This window comes from Coturnix japonica, chromosome 2 (genome assembly GCF_001577835.2).
Source record: "Coturnix japonica isolate 7356 chromosome 2, Coturnix japonica 2.1, whole genome shotgun sequence".
NCBI classification, from domain to species: Eukaryota; Metazoa; Chordata; class Aves; order Galliformes; family Phasianidae; genus Coturnix; species Coturnix japonica.
Window position 1 is genome coordinate 29970147 of NC_029517.1, and position 24470 is coordinate 29994616.

General features: G+C 38.1%; 1 long non-coding RNA gene across 1 annotated transcript; it reads left to right on the forward strand.

Annotated features, from left to right (window-relative positions):
* Positions 1-1184: 1184 nt before the first annotated feature.
* Positions 1185-23046, forward strand: LOC107309140. Its single transcript, XR_001553090.2, has 4 exons — positions 1185-1334; positions 18290-18470; positions 19479-19671; positions 20622-23046. It is a non-coding gene; the product is annotated as an uncharacterized LOC107309140 (long non-coding RNA).
* Positions 23047-24470: the final 1424 nt, after the last annotated feature.

Sequence of the window (24470 nt, forward strand, 5' to 3'; positions counted from 1 at the left end):
TCTGAATAAAACCAAAAGGCATTTTGCGTCTGCTGAAAAAATGCAGAAATCTTTGCCAACCAAGTATGTTATCATTAAAACAAAAGGGCACATCCTTTTAACAGAACTTATTCCTCCTTAATTAAGCAGACCAAAAAAATACATTTGATGGCAGTAAGTTATTTTGTCATCTTCTCATTCTTTGCTGGTTACATCTTATATTAGTTCTTCTATGGCTTGGAAGCAACTATTCATTTTAACTTTGGCCTTTTTTTTTTTTTTTTTTTTTTTTTTTTTTTTTTTTTTTTCCCCCAAGCTCCTCGAAACTGCTTTGGTATTATAAGGATTTCTACATGTCTTTAATACACCCTGTACTCTTCAATGTTGGGTGGTGATTCTTTGAAAGGAAGTCTAGAATTCAGTCCCATAGATAGGTCATCTACTCGATTTGACCATCTACATTCACAGGCTGCCCTTCAATCAAGCACACTTTGGACTTTTCATTCCATGATTTCAAACACTTCTATCTCTTAGCAGGCAGGCCAGTGTGGGTTTGCCAAATGCATTCGTTTTGATCTTGCTATTCAAAATGTGCAGAGCCTCAAATTTTAACTTTGGGCACAGAGCTTGCTATGGTTTTGTTGTATGCAGCTCCAGTATCTACTTGTAATACACCTTTTATCCATTTGTTTCCAATGCCTGAAACCAATCTGCCATAGAAGCTGCCAGTGTAGACTGAATTAAGACTTAGAAAAACATTTGTTTCATTAGCAGAACTTCATCTTCCAGCTGCATTTTCACATGTGAAATTTGCTATTGAAGAGCAGTGCCAGCATCTTTGTGCTGCGTCAGTTTTCTCTAGCATTACTGCAAACACTGGTTGCTACAGCGTGCTTTCCCTTGCAGCCTTACATTCAGTTTGGGCACGCGTTTTCAATTGCATGCTTCATTCTTCCTGCACTTATTAGATACTTGGATTAGGAAAACACGCTTTCTGCTGTGTTTTAAATACCTCTGCAACTTTGAATTTGTCTCTCACATTAGAATTGCAGAAGCCTACTTATCCTTTATTTTGTCACAGATAGCTTTGTTTAGTCTGTTAGTCTGTTAACATCCATGTGATTTGGCTTCACTGCACAGACTGATGACTTAATGGGTCAAGCATTTCAACAACGAAGTACTTTCTGCTGAATAGAATTTCTTTCTTTAAAAGAGTTGTCTTTTGCATGGATCTTCTTCTTGCTGCTTTGTGCAAGAAGTTACATTCCCTTCCAATTATCTTCACTTAGAAAATCCCGATCTATGAAAGACTTGCATTTATTTCATTGCTTTTGCCTTCAGTTGCAGTATTGCAGGTAAGGACACACTACTGCTTCTTTTTCCTGTTGTAACATTTCCAGTGTTATAATTTTTATAATCCTTTCTGCCCTTGTAAGTTCCCATCTCCAGTAGTGAGTCCAGGCACAGGGCTGCTGGCCAAAGATGACTGCAGATCTGTTAGAGAAAGTCCAGAGGAGGATCATGATGATCAAAGGGCTGGAGCAGCTCTTCTATGAAGAAAGGCTGAGGGAGCAGGTTTTGTTGACCTTGGACAAGAGAAGGCTCTGGGGAGACCTCATTGTGACCATCCAGTCAGGGAGCTCACAAGCATTAAAGGAACTGGCTTTTTACACAATTTGATAGTGATAGGACAAGGGGGAATGGCTTTAAACTAAGAGAGAAGACTTAGGTTAGATGTTAGGTGGAAATTCTTTACTTAGAGAGTGGCTGTGCCACAGCTGCCCAGAGAAGCTGTGGGTGCCCCATCCTTGGATGCATTCAAGGCCAGGTTGGATAGGTCCCTGGGCAGCCTGAGCTGGTGGGTGGCAGCCATGCCTGTGGCTGGGAGGCTGGAAGTCGATTCATACTTTGGAATTTAGTACACTTTTCATCATAATTGGTCTGTTCTGTACAATATTCATTTATCTCTCTAGAAGAGACACTAAGTTTGTATTCCAAATTGTTGGGTCTAGAACAGTTTTCTTCTAATTTCTGAAAATAATTGCAATTTAAATGATGTGCTTTTAATAGCCTGCATGCAAACTTTGGCAATGCACATAAGTTCTGAAATACTGTTGATAAAAATAGTAGTTTCTGGATCATCCTTGGATCTTGCTCTGGAATGGCAGAAGCAAACCATTTTAGAAAAAGTTGGATAAAGCAGAACTTACAAGTGCAATATCTCCCTCTGCAGACACATGCCTTCTGTAAGGGTAATTAATGACTCTTGTTAATAGCAAGATCTAATTTATAAAGAAACCAGCTTAAGACAATCATGAGAAAATGAGAAAAATATTCAGTTGAAACAATGAAGATCAGCTGTGACATAATGGCAGTATTAAAGGACTCAGGAGATCGAATGCCTTTCTATTCATTAACCAGAGTAGATATAACATACAGATGTTACTTATTCAAAGATGGTTGCATGTGCATATTAGTCTATACAGCATGTCTGTGAGAGCAGCTGCCAAATTAAGTATATGTAGGCTCCCTTTTCTCTATGTAGAGAACACAGATAACAGTAGGATTCATAAGAATTTAAAACTTCAGAAAAGCTATTTTTAAGCTCAAACGTAGCTTTGGTGGATACAATATTTAGCTTTCATGTTTCAAGTGCTGAGGAAGAACACTTTCAGATCCCAAAATCTCCTCAGAAGAGAGGTTAAACCAGAGAGGATTACTGTAACTAGGTTCAACATGTGTCACGCTTCCATTTGGGTAACTCAGTAAGGTTCTGTATGGTAATTATGCAGTCCAGTTGGAAGATGCTTGCACAACACAATGCCAACCTGCACTACTGGATTGAGAGATGTCCTGTTACATAATTTGATGTCTCACCATTTCTATACCTGCCAATAAAAGCTCAGACATAATTTTGTCTAAATTGTTAGCAGCTAACCAACTTCAGAATTTACAAACAGCTATCAGGTGTAGCATCTCCTTGACAGATCTACCCTATCGCCTTAAACCAGGCTGGAGGAAACTGCAGTTCTCCTGGCAGCTTCTCTTTACAATGGTCTGCATTTTACTTAATGGTTGATCATGTATCTCCACAAATTTTATACAGAATTTCATCTGGGCTTCATCATTGTGCAAGCTGCTGAGCTAAAGCCTACTCTGCCCCCTCCCAGTTAGTGCAAGCGGACTTCGCCAATTGTGTGCCACAAAATTAGCTGAGAAAGGCAAAAGGGACACCAAATGGGTAAAAAACCCCATTCCATATTATTTGCTCCCAGGTCTGAGATTTTTGTCCCAGACCGTATCTTAAACCTAGGGAAAACGTCCTCTTCTTGGAAGTCAGGTTGCTAGTCCATGGTCAGATTTTCTCACACGTAATTGCAATACTTATTACAGGAGTAAAATTCTAAGGACTAAAGTTCTGCTTTAGTCTTGCTTTCCTCAACTTACTTTTTCTCACGAGCTCCTTGCTGAAGTAAAGGAGTTAAAGATGGTTAAAGATGTGAATCAGAAAATTTGCCAGTGCAAGATGCTCTCCACCCACATTTTGTTATATGCAAGTATGACAACCCTCCCTATTATTGTGGTTGTCTGATGTTTCCCATGATATAATCCTTTGAGTAACTTTCAATTTTGCCAAACACCATAGAAATTTTCTATGTTGGGTGTACAGTCCGTGGTGAACATATATGCATAGACGCACGCATATATTTAAGCAGAAAATAAACTACCACTTCTAAGAAGGAGTGTGAAGAAAACCATGGTGTTCTTCCCATGCTAAAAATTTCTGCTGACCTTTTATTTGGAAAAACATAGGTCATCTCTCCCCATCTTAAAATCTGGCAGCGCTTATTCGTGTGTGGCCTTTATTCAAGGACATGCCTTTTACCATCCCTTTGAGACGCTCCCCAAACCTGCCATCATATAAGCCCTTGAAAAATTATGGCTCTCAAGAGCTTGGTAGGATTATTTTAAGACTGATTGGACTACAAAGTCATCATTTATCTATTATTCTCAGCTTTTGACCCACTGAATCATGAATTATTCCATAGGTAGGATATCAGAATATCCTGTAGGTTGGGGATTAAGTTACTACTATGAGAAGTGTAAGACGGTTGGTATAAATCCTCTTATGACCAAGTTGAGCATAGACATCTATATACCTACATGCTTGTCTTTATGTACAAAAGCGGGCAGTCCTACCTTTTCAGCTAAATTTTGAAATGGATTATTTCATTTTAGATGGAGTCACATCCTGTAGGTGGTGGCAGAATGCACCTACAAGTTTCCTGAGCCTCTTGGAGAATGCAGGGATGGATAATTTCTAGTTTCTGCTCTAGATTTGAAGTCAGATAGTTAACAAAATTTTCAGAGCCGTAGCCTTGTGATAGTCCTAGGACAGCAAGTACAACTTAGATGCCTGGGAAGATTTACAGTAAAAACTGGGAAAATATCCAGAGCTTAGAAGTTGACAGCTTTGCAAAGAGGTTTTTACAATTGCAGTTTTGGACATTACTGCTTAGGTTCTGGCTAACCTTTTCTTCAACATCCAGCATACTTCATTGGATTTGGCTATAATTTTCACAAAGATTCTCCTTGCATGTGATTGGCCTCAGATATCTTCTTCATCTTGTAGGCTTTTCTACTGTGTAATACGCTGTGATACACATAGACACTGATTCCACTCTTCCACCAAAGACATCTCATACTCTATGCAATGGTCTTCTATAATGCCCATGCCAGGAATGTTTTCCTAAGGTCATGAATATTCCCCGGCATTAGCAGTAGGCTGAGCCAAGCTCTTGCTCCTTGTCCATTGATCTAGTCCAGGTATTAGCAAGATCCATGTCTTCCTAATGTGTGTGATGGATCTCTAGGTCAGTAACCTCTTAACTGAATGACACTATATTTCTGCTGAAGAAAACTCCAACACATAATCTTATAAGGAGATGCAGATTGAAGTCAGTCTGATTTTTGCCTTGTAACTTTGCTTATACGATCTTGCAATTTCAAAGACATTTCTTCAACATTCTTTAATTCTCTTAGCTTCCAAACATTGTTTTATGCTTACTTTGCCATTCATTATTCCACCTCCTGAGGGTTGCCTTCCTTCTTCCATTGCAGTGCTGAAGACTCTTAGAATGAGGACTGCCTTTTTAATTAGTGTCTACATGGCATCTAGCACAGCAGGCAACTGAATCTGGTCCCAAACACATAATTTATGTACCTTGTTTGGGTCACCTCACATCTGCTCATGTGAGTTGTATGGCCAAATGTTTAGGTAGCTTCTGCTCAATTACATACTGATTTGAAACTGTGGGGTGACACAGCACATTGGATACGATGGATCAAGAGTTCAAAGAAGTCCATAACCCAGAACTGCTGCTGCTAGAAGACATTTAGAAAAGACAGTCCACTCACATTTCCATGTAAAACAGTTGCTTGACAATGGTCAAATGGGTAGTACCTCCTTTTTCCTCCTGCACTTCCCCCACAGATGGTATTTGTTTAGATGTCGGTGTAGGCACTCAGCTCTCCTAGCTATTGCTGGCACATATGTGGGTTCTTGGATAGTTTTTGGCTTTCACATAGTGTTGTGGTTGTGGATTTTAACAGCAAGAGTGGTGTGCTTCAGCATGAAAGGAAACTGACATCTGACTATGAAATGATGATGTAGATATTTTCCTGATGATTATTTAATCAAACAGGAGAACTGAGAGTGTCAAACGAGTACTAGCAATTTATCAAAAGCCAGTTGTAGAAGGAAGTGTTCTCTGAAACATCAGAGTGCTAATTACCACTGACATTTCCCCAAGGGGAACCGTGTTTTTAATTGTTACAAATATAATCACACTTCTACAGAGAAACGGGAACAGAATCCTCACAAGCCTGTTTCTGGAAATAGAAATGTCTGAAGTTTCCATGTGGAAAAAATTATGTGATAAGAAATTATTGGATATACCAGAATAAATATGACATTGCAAAGGTTAACTAAAATACCAGCTACTGTGCACTAATTTCCAGAAGAAAATACATTTAACAGCAGTCTCTGGGTTAAGCCTTGGTCCTACTGCAGCTTCCCTATCTGGGTTGGGCTGCAGGCAAAAGCAGTTACCCATTAGTAACCCTTTAGTTACCCATATTCCTCCTTTCATTCTGACAGTTGTGCAAATCATGGGATTTTTCCTGACAGGATGCTTTAAGAGTGAACATGCTCAGAGCAGGTGCTAACTTTTTGGTTGGCTGTTGCTTGTAGACTGCTTAAATGAACTGAGTCAATAATGTACTTGCCACTAAAATCTGCTTACCAGCTTTGGCAGTGCCTTTATTAATTAAAGTAGCTGTGCTGCTCTGAGGATCAGGGAGATAAGTTTGGTAGGAGCAGATTGGGTCTTTTACTGAACCAGGTGATACGGCCGGAAAAAGGAAAGTGATTTTTCATCAAGGCAGTGAATTATTTATTCTGTCAGCTGAAGTAATTTAAAATCTTTTAAACTAAAAATTGTATGAGGTATTTTAACTTCTCTGCTCTCATGGAAGAGCAACACTGGGGAGGCAAAGGGTACTGAATCCTTCCTTAATAGTGTGTACTCTATCATACGATACCACCACCAACACATGTCTACCCAGCCCCAAATCTCCCCCTTCTGCTTGGTCAGGTGCTGCTCTTGTCCCAGTAGCATGCAGATCACAAACAGGCACCTCCAACTAGACTGTGATTTATAGAAAGTTGCAGTCTTTCTGTTCAGGAATGTTGATTTAGCTAGCAGAGGCTGAACATCAGCAGATAATACAATCTGATAACCAATCTACACGATTTAGGATTTCAGCTGGTAAATTTGTGGGAAAAAAAAGCACCCAACACCGCACTGTTTGGCTAAGGACTATTTCATTTTACTTCTTTTTCATTAAGGACCTTGGCCCTTCTTCAATTGAAATCAATGGAAATTCAACTCTAGGTTAAGGAGACACCACTCAGTAATACTGACAGTCATTCCAATTTAGCTTGGGCTGCATCCATTCTGTTAAATTACAATGCTCTCTGCCCCTCTTAGCTAAAATCAAAAGGGTTGCCTTTGTTTTATTAAAAACAAACAAACAAAAAAAGACAATACACAGAGAAAACAGTCAAATTGAAACAAAATGTAAAATACATACCAGCTACCACTTTGTTAACAGGCTAAAAAGGGAAGAAACATTACATTCGGGAAGCTATAAATAGCTTATAAGAGTGCAGATAACTGATTAGACTTGCTGAGATTTTATATAAGTGAATATGAAATTAAGTAATAAAAACAAAGATCAGAACTTGCACACATATTTACTCTGAATGTGCATACAATCAGGAGTTGCATGTGCAAATAATAGATTTGCTATGGCTTTGCTTATCCAGACTTTACACGATGCACCATCTTGGAAACAGAACATAGAATTTAGCCATGTATATATGTCTGTATACATGGCATTTTCTAGAAAACTTTTTTTTCTTTTTTTTTTTTTTTTTCCCCAAGGAGCTGTGTATAAATAGGACTTAACTTTTTTTGTGGATGTTTCATGGCATCTCCCTCCACCAGATCATGAAATCATGGATGGGTTCCTCAGCCACCCATCTTTTTCCCCATCCATCATCTCAGTCCTGTTGTGAAAAACGCAGAGGTTTCCAACTCCAATTCCATCTCCAACTTCAGCTCCAGTTCCCAATTTCAGTTCCCACTCCAACTTCTGTGACCTTGTGTTTGCCACCAGTTTGACAAAGGGCCTTGGCTTATGCTGACAATAGAAGAGATTTCCAGTCCAAGAGTTTCACAGGTACGAACCTTCTCAGTTGCCAAAGATCAAACACAAGGAGGTGAATTCATTCCCCTACAGCCAAGTTCTTGAGTTTACCTTAACACTTACTGAGAAATTACAGCTTGCAAGATGAGTCTTCTAAATGAGGTCAATATTTCAAAGGGTTCACTGGAGTACCACATTCAAAGATATACCGATGATGTTAAGTCTTTGCAGTAATGCATGGTAATTACATTTTATAGACTACTAAAAGTATGTAGCACTTTCAATAATAAATATAATTTAACATTGACAAAAGGTTCTTAGGATAACTCTCTAGAAAGCAAAGCTTTGAAGTATTTGACAGGATTTCACCCATATCAGACTCCACGTATATTTCAGCTTCACGGAAACACTTCTTGGATGTCTGAAGTTATTTCTTCCAGTGCAAAGCTGAAAAGCTATAAGATTGTTTTCCTCTGGAATAATAAAAAAAGAATACACTGAACAATTCATGATGTTGGGAGGTGATTTGACTGATCACACTTGATGTGATTTGACTCCACAAAGGTATGAGCATGAGTTAAGACAGAAGAACTTTTAGTAATTTATTCCCAACTTATAATGGGACATCAGCTATTCTTGAAAGCTAATCCAGCATACAGGAAGCATCTCATTTTCTGAAGGTCTATCAGTATTTTTACCATTACAGATAATATTCCTCAGTAAGCCTTTAGATTTCAGTCTGCTTAAGATTAAAACTTCCTTTTTTTTTGAGTTATGAACATTTATCTCTCATCGGGGAAGATAAGTGTCCCCTAGGAGAGGCATGATAGAAAGATTTGTGAGATCTAACAGATTTGTATAAGACAATCATGACAGGTATCTCATAATGGAAAGATTCTCAGAAAGATGAGTCTTTAGCATACAGATGAGTTTGCTACCTTAGCAGATGTTCACCTTTTAAATAAAAATGTGCTTTTAAGAGACCCTCTGAAGTGTCACAGTTATCCCCATTATTAAAAGATATCTTGATTTATGTTATTACAGTTGTTGAAACATTGCTAAGCAACAGGTTCTGAAAGCAGTACTTTACCTGCCCTGCAAGACATTTAATTAATTCCACACTCTCATTGTAGACACTGCAATTAAAATAATTCTTGACTACCTCACGGAATTTTAAACATTTTCAAGAAATGAATTCAATATAAGATAGTGTGTGTGCAATTCTGCAACTTGGTCTCCCAGCTGTGCAATAAATTGCTGGGAGAAACAATTAGTGTAGAGTCATTTGTTAGAGAATGAACCAAAAATGTATCTAAAAATGCCAGTACTAAATGTACTGACAATTAAGAGCAAATTACTTAGCAAAGATGCCATGTGTTCATATGTTGCTTCAGCTACATGTTTTTTGATGTCTATAACACATTTTTCTTTAAGACCTAATTGCGCATTTTGTTCAGTTTTGCATCTGTACTGAAATAAGATGGTATGATGCCATCGCTTTTTAGGGAGGACTCCCTGGTGACTCCAGTTATCACCATACCTTTTCATTCCAAAGGCAAAAATATTTTAAATTAAATGTGATGCAGTCTTACTCATCCATTTTGATTATTTTCCCCTTGTCCCCCAGAAAGTTTTATGGGGCAGCAGAATGAGAAACAGAAATGACTTGCAGTGAATTGATATTACATGAATACATCTCTCAGGGGAAGCCCTAGGTCTATCATTGTCCTATCAAGCAAAAACTAGACTAGACTAAGCATTTATTAACCCTTTGAGGACATTCCTGCATTGGTTGGACCTTTATGATGGCCTAAAGGCTCTCAGCCCCAAAGAATTTGCTTTGTAGAATGGTTTGCATTGTTACATTTCATGAAATGCCCCTAGACAGATACACAGAGGAGGTTCTTTTTTTTCAAATCAGATTTGGCTTCATAGTACACATTAATCATACAATTATAGAATTCCTCAGGTTGGAAAACGAAAGTGGCTCAAGATTTACCAAGTCCAACTGCAGCCTAACCATACTACCCTAACTCTAACAACCCTCTGCTAAATCACGTCCGTGAGTACCACATCCAAATGGTTTTAAAACACATTCAGGGATGGTGACTCAACCACCTCTCCAGGGAGCCTGTTCCAGAGTTTCACAACCCTTTCTGTAATTATGTTTTTTAATGTGCTGTGAAGATATTTTGATAGTGTTTAAGAATCGACTTACAGTTTACATATTTCAAAAGTGCTTAAGTAACAGAGAGAGCACTCTCTTCCAGCGCTCTTGACAAAATTTCTAAGGTTTATTAATTCAAGTTCCAGCCAGATCAAATTATTAAAATTGTTCTTATTGAATAAGTACTTTGCCTACAGAACTATCCTGTAAACATCATGCATTCATAGAGAACATCACCAGCTTCACCTGCTGTAGGTCCGTATTTGTAGGTCATACAATATATAGAGATGAGACTGTTTGGTAACGTAATCCTTAGGATAAATAAGCCAATTAATCCCTAAATAGATTTATTTTCTCCTGCTTACACCTTTTCATTGTGTTTTTGGAAGCTTTCAAACCCTTTTACGATGCTAAATGACAAATAAGCATTTCTTTGCCTCTTCAGAGCTGAGACTTGATAGAAATTTTGGAAGAATGAGTTATAGTGTATTATAGTTATGCCCTTCCACTCAGATCCTGTTTCATAACAGACTTCATTTTTTCTTGGTCAGCAAAACAGTAAGGAGCATGACGGAAAAAATAGATAACTATTTTCTTTATCTGGGCAAAAGTTTATCTGTCTAAAATGCTGATAATATTAAGGTCAACAAAATTAGCTTTACCCTTCAGATTCCAATTATATACACTTTCTATCTTCTAAATCCTCTCCAAATCACTCGGTAATCAACTTTTCTGTAAAGAAACCATCTTGTCCAGGAACGTTATTTCCCACAAAATGAGGATTTTTTTAGGTTTCTTCATTTTTTAAATTTTTTTTTCTCATCAACCTTTACATTCCTGCTTACTATATTCAATAACACCCATCTTTCCTGCATTTTCTTTTATTGTGCTTTTGTTGCCTCCTTGGATCACTCCTTATTTTCCCATTCCCCTTTCGCTGAGGAAGTAGGGATGCTTCTTTGAGCTGGTACAACTCCTGAAGCTTTAGCTGTTAATATCTACATGTGTGAACTCTGTCTCTAGACCAAGCTCCTTCTCTTGCCTAAGCTCATCTCTCTTTTATGACTGTTCTGTGTCTTAAAAAGCCTTGTGCATTCTAACACTTTCTGTTCTCACTAATATATCCCAAAGTTTCCTTGTTTCCACTCTCTCCTCTCCTGTCTTGGCTAATTTTGTTTTCAGCCTTACTAGCTGTGCATTAATCTTTTCCTTTTTACTTTTCTTTGTGATTTTAAAAAAATCTCAGTGAAAACCATCATCTTCTGGGAACATGCACCAGAGAAAAATTTCCTTCCTTCCATTGGTCATTGTCTTCCTTCCATTTTCCATTTCCAATTTGAACTCCTTACTCTCATTTACAGAGTCCTTGTGTGTATCTTCAATTCTGTCTCATTTCACACTCTTCTTTCCTCAACATCTCTTATTTCAGTACCCAGATGAGTCCCCCCAACTGACCATGAGACAAGATGGCTATTATCTGTACAGTCTATGTTTGAAGGCCTGCCAATGTTCCAGCAAACTTCCAATTCCATTGGGGTCAAGAGTTTAACCTGGATGTATATGAGAAACTGTAGCTATGAACAAACAGCCAAACTTCCCTTTGTCAGTTGTTACTTGCTGGCCACTGGTAGATCCCATGCTCCAAAAAGTCCTAAGGTGGTCTTGTGCCAACAACAATTTTGCATGGTTCTCACTAGTGCTGGTTTATCAAGTGACATGATGGCTTTAAATATTTTCAGCAACACACAGAGTTTTCTTGCTTTGCACAACAAGAATGAGTTTTGATATGTGCTTTAAGATAAGCAAGTACTTTGTAGAGCTGAGGTAAAACATACAACACTCTCAGCTTGCTAAGAAGATGGTTATTGTCTTGTCAGTGAAGGAGGGGAGACAGTATTTTTCTTTTGTTTTACAGGTTGGATTTCCTGAGAGGTTACATCATGAGAAAGAAACCTTTCAACCCTTTCATGCTGCAGCAGAATTTAACTCGATGTATTTCTTCCCATGCAGCCAGAAACACATTTCTGAGTGCACTAACCCTGTGTTGAAAGGCTACTGCCTGCCAGCTCTGAAAACTAAGTCTCGCTATAGCAGCTTAGGCTTCTTGCCACAATCTTGCCTTGAAGGATTCACTTCAAGAAGCGCTGTTTTGTCACCGCATCACTGAGCATAATATTGATGAGTTTTTGCCTCTCTGCTAGAACCTACCAGATTCAAATTGGGTTAGATTTTGAAGGCAGCTGTATCCAAATCCTGAGAAGCATTGAGGTGGAGGGCTAGATACTTCAATGACACTGAGGACCTGTGGCCTTCTGTTCTGGGAGCTATGCTGAAAACACTGGCTGACAAATTTCACGTACGTTCTTTTGAATAGCTGTCCAATGGTAGCATTATTGACTGTTATTGTTAAAGAGAAACACAGACAATGAATGCTCTACTGAGATAGGTATTTGAATGATTTTAATGAATTATGCAGGCTTTTTTTTAATGTAGGTGATCATCTGGCAAAGGTTAGGTTGAGCCCATCACTCATTCACTTGTGACCTGTCAAGCACATTAAAATACAAACATCTACCAGTAAGAAGCTGACGCCTTAGACTACAGCAGCTCTTCACAGCATACTATGAAGTTCCCAAATGAAATAACAGGTCATTTCCAATAATGACCATGCAATCAAACGATCAAGTATAATTAAAACAAGAGATTTATCATTTTTGCCTGCGTCTGCACTCCTGCTTAAACATTGTCTGCATGCCACTATGTAATTAAGCACCTAACTGCCAAACTCTCTTTCTGACTCCAGCATTTCACTCTTTATCTCTCACTCTCACCCATCCTGACTTGCATGTTAATATCAGATTGGAAAATGGCAGAGAACCAGTGTCTGCTCTCACAGAAATCAGTGGCAAAACTCCCACTGGCTCAAAAGCTTACTTCCCCATACATACATGCTTACCTGCTCATAGCTTTGTGGTAAAGAGAACTACTTTCTTTAAAATTCAATTATGTCTAACTTCAAGAAAACAAAAAGGCAATCATTAGAAAGTCTTTGTTGCATCTCAGCACGTGCTATTCTCTTTAATAAAAGATTAAGATCCATTAACCCAAGAACTGTTAAATCTCATCCAGAAAAACAGTGCCTAATACTAAAGCTGGCTTATAAAGTGTGGGAGGACAGATAAACTGTCTTTTCCCCTGGGCTCCCTCTTTTTCTTTTTCCTTTCCTTTTCAAACGACCCTACCCAAATAATAGAACACAGTGTTTTATGTTTCAAATGTACCATATGGCATGACGTGAGTGCAGTTTAATTACATATTAGCATATTCTTGCAACAAGGGTTGGCTGTTAAAAGCAGCTTGACAAAACAGGAATTAAAATATATGCACGGACACTTTTTGGACTAAATCTGTCTTTGTTATTTTGAACACTTTTAAAATTGTGAATGTTTGATGACTTCACTAAACTTTCACAGCATGATATTGTGAAACAGCAAAAAAAGCCACAACTACCCTAGATCATCCTTTTGTTGATTGGAATTTTAACTGTTATAATAAGGATTACTTAAATAAACAAATGACAGCAACTCTCAGCTCTCTACAATCATATGATTTTAACTAATTTTTCAAATTCTAAGGTAAAAAACAGTAAAGTTAATTATACAGTCAATATTCCTTTAAATTACAAAGTAGGGAAATTTGCTGGTCAAGATTTACCCTGCTTTCTGTCTCATTAAGAACACTTCTTTACTGATATATTTAACCACCCTTGTGCTGTCCTCAGCACTTGCGAATGATCAATGGGATCATTTGGTTTCTAAAGAAGAAGGAAGCAATTAGCAGCAAATTTATATGAAAGATTTCTCTGAATGTGAGCCTTCTCCTACACTCTGCCTTTTCCTCTATTATTTCCTCTACTGTTGAGGAAACATCACAGTTTAAAATGCCTTTTAGATAGGACAAACTAAAAAGTACCAACTCAGACTGCCTATACAATGTCTGCTGCCCTCAGATGGTACTGGGGACATCCTTCCCTTTGATAATTGAAAAGCAGTTTGGGGGCATTTTTTGCAAATGTTTATATATGAGTTTCATGCAATTACTTCTGCTGATGATCACTCACACAAGTAATTGTTTGAAGGCTGAGACCCAACGTTTGTTAAGTGGTCCAGCTCTGTCCTGTACTGACATTTCAACTCCCCAGTGCTCAATGAATTAGGGGCATTCTCCAAACATGCTCCTTCAATCCGTTATCAGTGACATTTTCCTCACAGTTTGTCTTGAATTGTTTTTATTTTACTTCCCATGGGTAAAATTCTTGGCTCTCTATGGTCTGGACAAGGCCTGTATACCCCTGAAGCTTACAGAAGAGGGATTATGTGGAATTCATACGGTACATTGGCCTGGTGCTGGCTCCATGTGCATGGATGAATGGCATCCATGTCCAATTGTTAGTCTCCCCACATTGCTCTCTACAGTGATAAAGACGGCTCATGTTTCATGGTGATCGGTGGGCCAGCAACAGCTGATCAGACTTTTCCCATCATTTGTTCCAGCCACCCTTGGACTGAATGTTATCTTCAGAGAATTTTTTTAAAATGTGTAAAAGGAGCATTCAAGAGTTTGCCAGTAAAATGTATATCTAATTCAATTTGTGGGATAATTTCCATCTGAAGCCTGATTTTAGCTCTGGCTAATTTTCTGAAAGCAAAATAAAAGCTACTATTTTTCACACGAGATGTATAAATATAATATGCTTTCTACTGGAAAGCCGTGTGGGAAGAGGAACATTGCTATTGGAAGGAATCATCTGATTAGGAATAAGAATAGCTGTAAGTCAGCTTAAGGCAATCTCTTTGATAGATGACATTGGTCCTAGTTGCAGAAGTTTGCATTTTAGACTCATTCTTTGTCTTGATCCTCTGTATGACAAGTACAATGCACTAATTATCCTTCTCTGAAGTCTACTCAAGAGCAATCTTTCTATTTGCACTTGGGGATACTTTCTTTCCACATGGCCCATGTGTGATTTGATGTGTAGGGGTGAAGGCAGTTTGTCAGGCAGGAGCTGATATCTGAAAACACAAGGCTGGAGCCCTGCCTCTGCTGGCAAAAAAGGAGAAGAAAGAAGAACCTGGAGGAGCAAAACTTGCAGCCCTTGTGACAGAGCTTCCTGGTGGCCTTGGTCTTACCCTTTTCCCCCACCCTGATGAAGCAACAGTCAGTCTAAGCTCAGGCACTAGTGATGTTGCAAAAGCTCTGCCATTTGCCTTGAGTTGGATTAGAAACAGATATGGGAAGCATACACAGAGCATCAGTTCTCTGTGGCCAGGGAGGGTGTATTTGAGCACATTCACAAGTGGGATCCCTAGAGCTACTGATATGTCACAGCTGTGCAGACAGTCTCATCCACTGCCCATGTCAGCATGGTGGTGTCAATGCAGGTTATTCAATTAAGACTTCACTACCAAAATTACTAGGTTCTTCAAGGAATTAGGCATATTCCCTCTTCCCTTTCTTATCAGGGAAGAGAAAACTCTGGAGTACCTTTGATTTCTTTGGACAGGTCAGAATGCTAGTTGAGCCATGCTTATCAACTGGTCACATTACTGGAAGTTTACTTAAAGAAAGGTTTATATGAAGGCAACCTTGAAAAGAGCAGTGTATTCTGGCTTGGGCACCAGTCAGATATGTTTGAAGTGTGAAGTGGGCTTTTAGTTTTACAGTGCATTTCTGAGACTTCTGCTTAAGATGGCAGGAATCTCACAAAATCCATTTTTACTGAAGGGTAGTAGGAGTACCTAAATCTGAACATGAAAACACGATTCAGAACTGAAGCAGAACCAGTTGCTCTGTACCTGAAAGTTTGCAAGTGAAATGTCTCAACTCCTGGAAACACAGATGAACTTCGTTTCGAATTTCTGTCTCAGACCAGTTTCTATATAAATGGTTCTTTTGGTGATGTAAGCAATTTGGGGAGTACAGATTCAATAATACTGAGTTATAGACCATACACTTAAATCCTGAACTCTTGAACAAAGCCATAAATGTGCATTCCATAGTTCCCAGACAAAAATAAACAGAGCCTGCTATTTCTAATCCATTCCTCCTCTCCCTGGGTGCTGATTAGATTGTGTATCCTGAAAGGGAGGAATTCAGGCTTTTCTGAAGTTACTTCTTAGAGCTTCATTTGTGATTCAATGCAAATGTTTTGTAGATTTGAAAGATATATGGAACAGCTGTTCCTTCTGCATATGACAACTTCTGTCTGAAGAAAAAAACAAAACCCAAATAACCTTAATTTCCACTGGATGCTGTGGCTTTCTTAAAGCCTGAAGAACATCTTCTCATTCCAGAATCTCAGATAGGGGGTGATTTTGACCATCACTTATCTGACACTAATTCCATGTTTAGGAAACCGAGAGCTGGTATGTTTTTATCTCCACTCTTAAAAAAAAAAAAAAGCAAAAAAAAAAAAAAAAAAGCAAAATACATTTCCTGGGTCAAAATGAAATATCTTGGACTGAATTCTGGTAAGCACAGAGTAAGCAGATAAATTTAGAGTCTTTAGAAGTAATTCAAATATTAGTGTTTAAAATAAAGTAACATGTAAGAATGTCTCCACAGAAAAACAATTTCAACACATAACTTAGATGAACCCGTGCTCCTGGGAAATGCCTGTGTTTTTCCCCATAGATAATACATTTGTGCTTCAAACACAAGTGGCAAATACCGAGCTCTCTGTTTTTCACTTTGTACCGGTGTCAGACTCTTCAGATGCAAAATAGCACCCCACTGCCTAATCCCTAATCTGTGCTGAAATTCAGAGTATCCATTTCAGGTTTGATGCTTACAGGTCATTTTTATCCTGGTAATGCAGTGGGTGGTGCCTCCAAACACAGCTTTCTCTTAGATTACCAGCAGACTGGCATGTGAAAAACACAATGGACGTTTTATGAAGGCCGATGCTTCCAGTGACCTGAAGATAATCCAGTGCTCCTTTACTCTTGGTGACCTGCCTGACTCATAGCCGACATGGTCATTTTGACTTCTGGTTGGAACCAGTGCATACCAGACTGAAAGACAAAAGCATGACACAGCATCAAATGCCATTAAACAGTATCTGTATTGACATCGTTGAATATGTCATGAGAGTGAGAAAAGTCTCAGGTTGATATGTTAAGTGTACAAAGGCCTTAATCTCTGCTTATTTCACACTTCCTTTCCGAATAGTCTTTTGGGGTAAAAAAATGTTAGAATTAGTGACATTTAAAAACATGCACTGATGATAGATGAGCCCGAGAAAAGAACACACAAAGCCTGGATAGGAAATATATGGTTAAAAGGTGCTCCAAAGCAATGCAAAACATGAAGATTTGTAAATATAAGTTGAAGTAACGGTAGCTCTGCTCTGTCCTAAAGGATGGAACATGATAGAACAAAGAAACAGTTATGAGCAAGGCAGATTTGTGATTTCAGTCCCAAATAGATTAAACTGATTTGCAGCATGTACTCATAGGACCTACCTGAGATGTTAGCTGACTTAATTGTTGATAACATCCTGTTTCCTCCAAGTGTAGCCTGTTCTGATGACTTACATTCTTTAGAACTGTGCTTGAAGTTTGAGACATTGACTCTATTATGCTGCTACAACCTCTGAGACTGAAAACAGTTGGTGAGTGTTCCAGCTTCTACTGATTTATTTTGCTGTTGATTAGTGACCAATTAAAAGATCTGTTTGAAACTCATGACCAAATAATCTAATTTCCAGCTTTATAGCAGCACAAATAGAGGGAGACCTGCATCTGAATTTCATCAAGCACTTGGGGGTTGGATTCTTTCTTAGATGACATAACAGCAGCCTACTGAAAGCAGATAGCTACTCCAGACTCTATGCTCTTTGCTTGTGATGACATTTTTCTTCATTCTTCTAGGCCCTGTTTTCAACCAGGTAAGCATCCCTGTCTCTCAAGGAAATTAAAATAAAATTTTATTTTATTTTATTTTTTTATTTTAAGATTTTAATTTAGTTTTATTTTTTGAGAGGAGAAACTCAAAGCAGAGGGAGATGCATGAATCATATTGCCAATTTGGTGTGGTTTATCTTGTGCTGGTAGCTTGTAAGATCCTTTTCCAGGTGTCTTGTAAAGCAGCTATGTTATTAAAAAGCCAGTTATGAAAGTAAAAAGATACCTGATACTGATGTGGAAACAGGAATGCTCAATTTTCATGCTTCCTTCTCTCAGAAGCACTGAGTTACACAGCTTCTATGAGCTTTTGTGAGCTCTATGCTTCTTGTTGTTCAGAGGAATCAGACAAAAAGCAATCTGAGCTTGTAGCTGAATTTCAGGAAATGCTTTTTTCACTGTGCAGGTGACAGAGCACTGACACAGGTTGCACAGAAGCTGTGGGGTCTCCTGTTGGAGATCTCCGAAAACCACCTGGACATGAGCCTGGGCACCCTACTCTGTGTGTGCTGGAGCTGCGATCGGACAGATGGACCCAGAAATTCCTGCCAACCTCAGCCATTCCATGAAGAGATTTTGGCATAAGTGTACTTGTTTTATACAGATCTAATTTGAGATTCCAGTACTACCTTACAAAATCACCTTCAGTTTGAGGACTACCAATCATTTGAATCTGAAAAATATTTTATCTTCATTCTAAGTTTGTTGTTTAACCTTTCATGTCAAGGAGTAAATGTCTCTTGCACAGTGAAAGTGAATATCAGGGACCTTAATGTTTCTTACACAAACAGTATTTTTTCTTCAGAATTTGAGTGCTGTTGTATAAATGCTCATTTACTGTGGTGGACTCATGCATATAATTCAGATCAGGACAGGTGTTGGCAGTGTAATTCACTTCAGTTAATCATTCAAATGCCTTTTATGTCTCTATTTGCTCAAAAAGAGTTACTATGGTGTCACAAACACTGACCTCACTGATAGTTAGACTGAAGAACTTACGCTAGGTTTTCTGTGCAAGTACATTGAGAAAACATGTACTTGAAGAAAATTTTAATAATTTATATGGGATAAGAACATGAAAAAGTCTGGGTACATGTACAACAAGGGACTTGATTTCATCTGATCTTGGCTTCTTTCATGTTTTTTACTTACTGCACTCTAAGTGACCTAGCCAAATGCTGAAAGTACTGTTCACACAGCTCAAAATTAGTCTTGTTCTTTCTTCTTCACAACCCAGAGGATGAACAGAATAATTGTAGAGGCTTAATCCTGTGGAACTGTACTCCATTAGATTCCAGCATCAGGAAATAGCTGGGAAAATTTCCCCTACTTACATGAGAAGAGTGCAAAAGCATGAGTGTTATTAATTCAGTCTAATTACATTATCCACCCCTTATCTATGCAGTTAGTGAAAATCACTGTTATACTCCACAAAGAGTATTCATAAAATCCAAATACTAGAGGAGAGGTGTTGTTTGACAAGATGCAGTTTATGACAGAAAATGGTTTCCTTCCCTTGAAAAGGATGTCATTATGGTCATGTTCAGAGATGATTAATTGTAATTATTGTGTTTGTTTCACTTTATTCCCCCTAGATGGGCTTATTGGATTTCTGCTGCATATGTGTGCGTATGAATGCACTTTTTTCTGGACCTCTCACACAAATATGAATGCTGTGAAGCTTGTATGGATCTGCTTGGAAATGGTAGCCAGCTTTGTTGAAATGCAGAACATCACCCAGCTGGCACAGGGAAAGCAAATGATACTCAAGCTTCTGAGTCTCTATGAGTATGTTAGAAAACCATTTCCTTTACATTTTTTAATGCTTCACAGCATTGCTTCTAATCATAACTAACGCTTACTTTGTGCCTAATGGTGCAAATATCATGTATGATGACATTTTATCTGAGGTGGCATAAAAACGGTGCAAGAAATCATTAGAGAAAACACTATGCAAATGTGAAAAATCAGCAAAGTTTAAAATGAAATGTTCTCTCTTGATTTCATACATTCCTGACATAATAATACTGTAGCATATCACTATCATTAGTTGTGCTGCTTGAATTAATGTTATATAAACCAGTTGGTTCTGTCCTTGTGTTAGAAGAAGTTCTTTGCAGTCTGATTCCACCACAGCTGTCCAAGCCGCACTTTGATATGAAGCCTCAGAATGAAAGACAATATATCTAACCACCAGTTTGACCCTTTCTTCAGTTTGGGTGTGGGTTTGCTACACAAATAGATGGAGAGAAAACCTGCATTTTCACACCTTTTCAAACAGGGGCCAGGAATGGAAAGAAATAGAGGAGTCTACAATAGGTGATTTATGGGCTTCAGAAGGAGCTGAAAACTCAGTGTCAGACACAGTACCTGAGAGGCATAGTCAAAACAGCAGGTACCAAATGGTATCATGCTTTTAAATTACAATTACTATTTCATGCATGGCCAATGCATCAAGACTGTTCTTCTGAGGATGGACAGTGATTTGTACATAGATAAAAATGTACAGAACTAGAACAGGATATTACTACTTCCTGTCACTCCTCCATACTGGTAGTGGCCTCTCAGAATTAGGCCAAGAAGCCAGCTGTAACCATCAGTCCGCCAAGCCTTGTAGGTAGTACAGTGTAAGCGTGTACACAGCACAAGTAGTCAGGAAGAAAACGTCAGAGTCTGTTGGATTCATACTTTTGATGTATACACATATTTATTTCCCATTACTCATTTCTGTTTCACAGCTTTGGACTGCATGGAAGGGAGACTACTGAAGTAAATTGAGCCATGGCTTCTGATGGAGTTATCCTTGACATGCAAGAACTACAGTTTTAAACAACATCTGTATTCTATGTGAGGCAAGAGTATATATTAAAAAAAAAGTAAAGAAAAAAAGAAAAAAATAAAGAGCTCCATTTAAAATCTTTCTTTGTTTTGCAGGGAAATTTTATATCAAACCACAAAATCATCATTTTTCTTTTGTGGTAACAATATCCACAGCAAAGTTTTCAGAGCTGGAAGTACCGAAGAACAAGATAGAATGTTCAAACACATTTTCTTCCTACACACTTTCTGCTGAAATAAACTTCAGTGCCATGTAGGAAACAGTTGTGCCATATCAATACCCTGTTATATTCTCAGGCATTCTCTCAAAAGGAAAACCAACAGCACAATGCAAATTTTTATGCACCTAAGTGATGTGTGCTCAGAATAGTGATTGGCCCCCTGTGGTATAGAGAAAAAATGAAAATCTTTGCTAATTAGACACCTTTATAATAAGGAAATTTAATGGTTACTGTTATGCAATCAAGAATGAGAATTTCTTCTGTTTCAGAGAGCTATTCTTCACTACTGTGCTACAGCAACCACTAATTTTATTTTCTGATCAATAGCTTGTATGTTGAGTTAATAAATGTGAAATGTTAATGCAGTATCAAACAGCAATCTAGGCCTCTGGGTCCTAGTAACATCCCTTCTAATCAGCATGCTTTGCAGTGATATATAGGGCTATCTATAGGGACAGATGAATCATACAATGTGGAGAGCTGCTGTTAGCTCTCATAATAATTCCAAGCTGGACAGGCATCTCAGAAGAGGAGCAGACCATCCATATTATTTTACCCTGTTTATCTAATAAAATCTGTGTAATTGTGAAACTTGTTTTCTCAAGAGATATAACGCATATTTATTCTCTGTCTCAGACCAGTTGAGCTAATAATGATTGCAATCAATAAGAAAGTCTTTCATTGGTATAGTTTTCTAATAGACACTTTAAGGGTCTCAGGCTCTCAGATGAACCCACTTATATCTTGCGCGTAATTTACCAGAGACATCTTGTGAAAATTACTTAGAGAAGTTAACACTTATTTTCATTTGAAGCTTGTGAAAACCCTGCGAGATCAAGGGAAAGAAATGATGTTTTATCTCTGCACTAGAATGGCAACTAGCAGATTCAGTTTTCAAAGGCCTCTGAAATTACACGAGGAATGGTCACACGCCAGCCTTCACGTGCATCTCAAAACAAAAACATGAGTTTTACACAGGCCAAAACCATCATATGAAAAACAGACATGCAACACTGCATGAAAAGTTAAGGGAACACGTTTGAAAATTTCCCCCTAATTGTCTAGTTTTGCAGTGCTTGCAAATGGATTCACTGCCAAGGTATATTTATGGGACACGTGAAAGTCATTGTTGCTCTCTTTTTATTCCTTTTGTCTGCTTTAGTAATTTGGGTGCTCTAACATTTTCCATATGGAGGTGATGGCAGCAGAAGGACTCAACGTGAGGCTCTGGGCATGCTCATAGCTCTCCTGGGCAGCCAGGTTCCTCCTTGTGGTGTACTGGAGATAAAACAAATAGATGTAATGGTTTCATGGTGCCACAAGGCTGACAGCTTTCCTGACTATGCTGTGATTCTTGTTATGTCCTATTTTTTATTAATGTAAAGCCCCAGGCACTAGGCTTAAGAGGATGTTGGCTTTTCTTTGAAGAAAATGAGTTTCCAGTCCTCTTCTTTGTGAAAGAAAGCTTCAAGTTGTAACAGAGATGCATACATTGAAGCATATGGATTAAGACTAAAATTTTTGTTTCAAAACACCACAGGCTCTAAACAGAATGCCCTATATTTCAAAAACCTGGAGCTGTTCAGCCTGGAGAAGAGAAGGCTCTGAGGAGACCTGAGAGCAGCCTTTTGGTATCGGAAGGGGGGCTGTAAGAAAGAAGGGAACAGATTCTTTAGCAGGGTCTGTTGTGGTAGGAGAAGGGGAAATGATTTCAAACTAAAAGAGGGGATATTTAGACTGGATGTAAAGAAGTCGTTGTTTACAATAAGGGTGGCGAGGCACTGGGACAGGTTGCCTAGAGTTGTAGTGTGTGCCCCATCCATGCAGTCACTCAAGATCAGGTTGGACAGAGCTCTGAGCAATCTCTTTTGTCTGTAGGTGTCCTGGTTCATTGCAGGGGAGTTGGACTAGATAACCATTAATGATCCCTTTCAACTCAGACGAATCTATAATTGCATGATTTTTAAGGTTTAACTCTTGATTTTGGAATTATACACAATAGTGATATCAGAAGTTTTAAAAGTACATCATTACTCTTACCTTGCTGTTGTTGCTTTTACTAATAATGGCATTTCTATCTCAATGTTTATACTGGTGCCCGAAGTCAGCCAAGCTGAAGTTTGCTCAAATAAAATTTTATTTAAACAGTTGCAAATAGTGATCTTTCTGAAATATATTAAAAAGATATCATCTAGGATTTCCCTTGTAAAACCTTGTCATTTTTTAGTGAAAGATGAAAGTAAAAAAAGTTGATAAATGAAGCCAAAGGTGTGGGTACTAATGTGTTGTGAATGCTTTTCCCCTTACTGTATGGAAAAAAAATAGAAAACATCTTACATTCTTCAAGCAGAGGTCTTGTCTTTGCAGAACTAGAGTCGCTGTAAAGCCATTTACAGTGTTTCCTTTCAAATTATAAGCATGTGTTTGAGGTTCAGAGGGAGGGCACATACTTTGCTGTGTACAGATAGCATGTGATGGCTATGATGATTAGCATGGAAAGAAACTGAAGTGTTTTTTTCATGTGGGGCTTTAAGTCCCTCAGAAGTATTACATCATGATTTAGAACAAGTTAGAAGGAAACAGAATTATTCTGAATATTTGCTGTTGTTTTTGTAAGCTGGGTAAATAGAAAAGCTGTTTATGAGGGAGAATTTTCTATGTTAAATGCAGGGAATGTGAAGGCTGTATATGCTTATAAGCAGAGGTAGACAATTTCAGATAACTGAAAACAAACTGGATTCTAAGTATCAGTTGCTATTAATTCCTTTTGCCTATGCAAAATGAACCTTCACAAGAAAAAAGCAACGATTCCTGGTTATTTACTCACTTAATAATAATACTGATCTCCATTGGAGTTATACAGGCAGTTATTATAACTTGGTGACTAGATGTGCCATAGATCATCATGAAAGCCACCCTGTAGCACTCTTCCTTATACCTTTTAGACCCACATTTTAAGGTCTAATATCAAACTGAAATAGAAGCCCTGGCTGAGACCTTGATGCTTTTCTTACCTTCTCCCCTAGCACCTTCAAACATACCTACTTTTCATTACCGAGATAATGATACAGACAGCTTATTTTAGGTTCTTTATATTTTATTGTATGTGAGGAAGGTACCTGAATGCAATTAAGATACCAGTTATGTGCGCTCTAAACAAAAATACATGAAGACCTAGGTACTGAGACAACATACCAGTGTCAAGTATTATTTAAGCACTGATGTATAATTAGAAAGGGGTTTAACTGAGTAAAGGGATCTATTATTTGTTAATTACTGCATTTTAATTATACCTAGAAACTTACTAATAGTTCCTTTGAATGCTTGTGTGATTTACATAGGGGCAAACAATCATTTGAACATTTGACTTTCCGTTACACGGTCTTTTGTTTAATCATTATATACATGCACACAGACATATAGATTTGGGGCAGTTACATTTGCATTAGATCTTGCAATATCTGGATTTATTTGAGAATTTTTTTGGACTTCTCTTGCACTCTCTATGAGAACAAAACATTCATACTT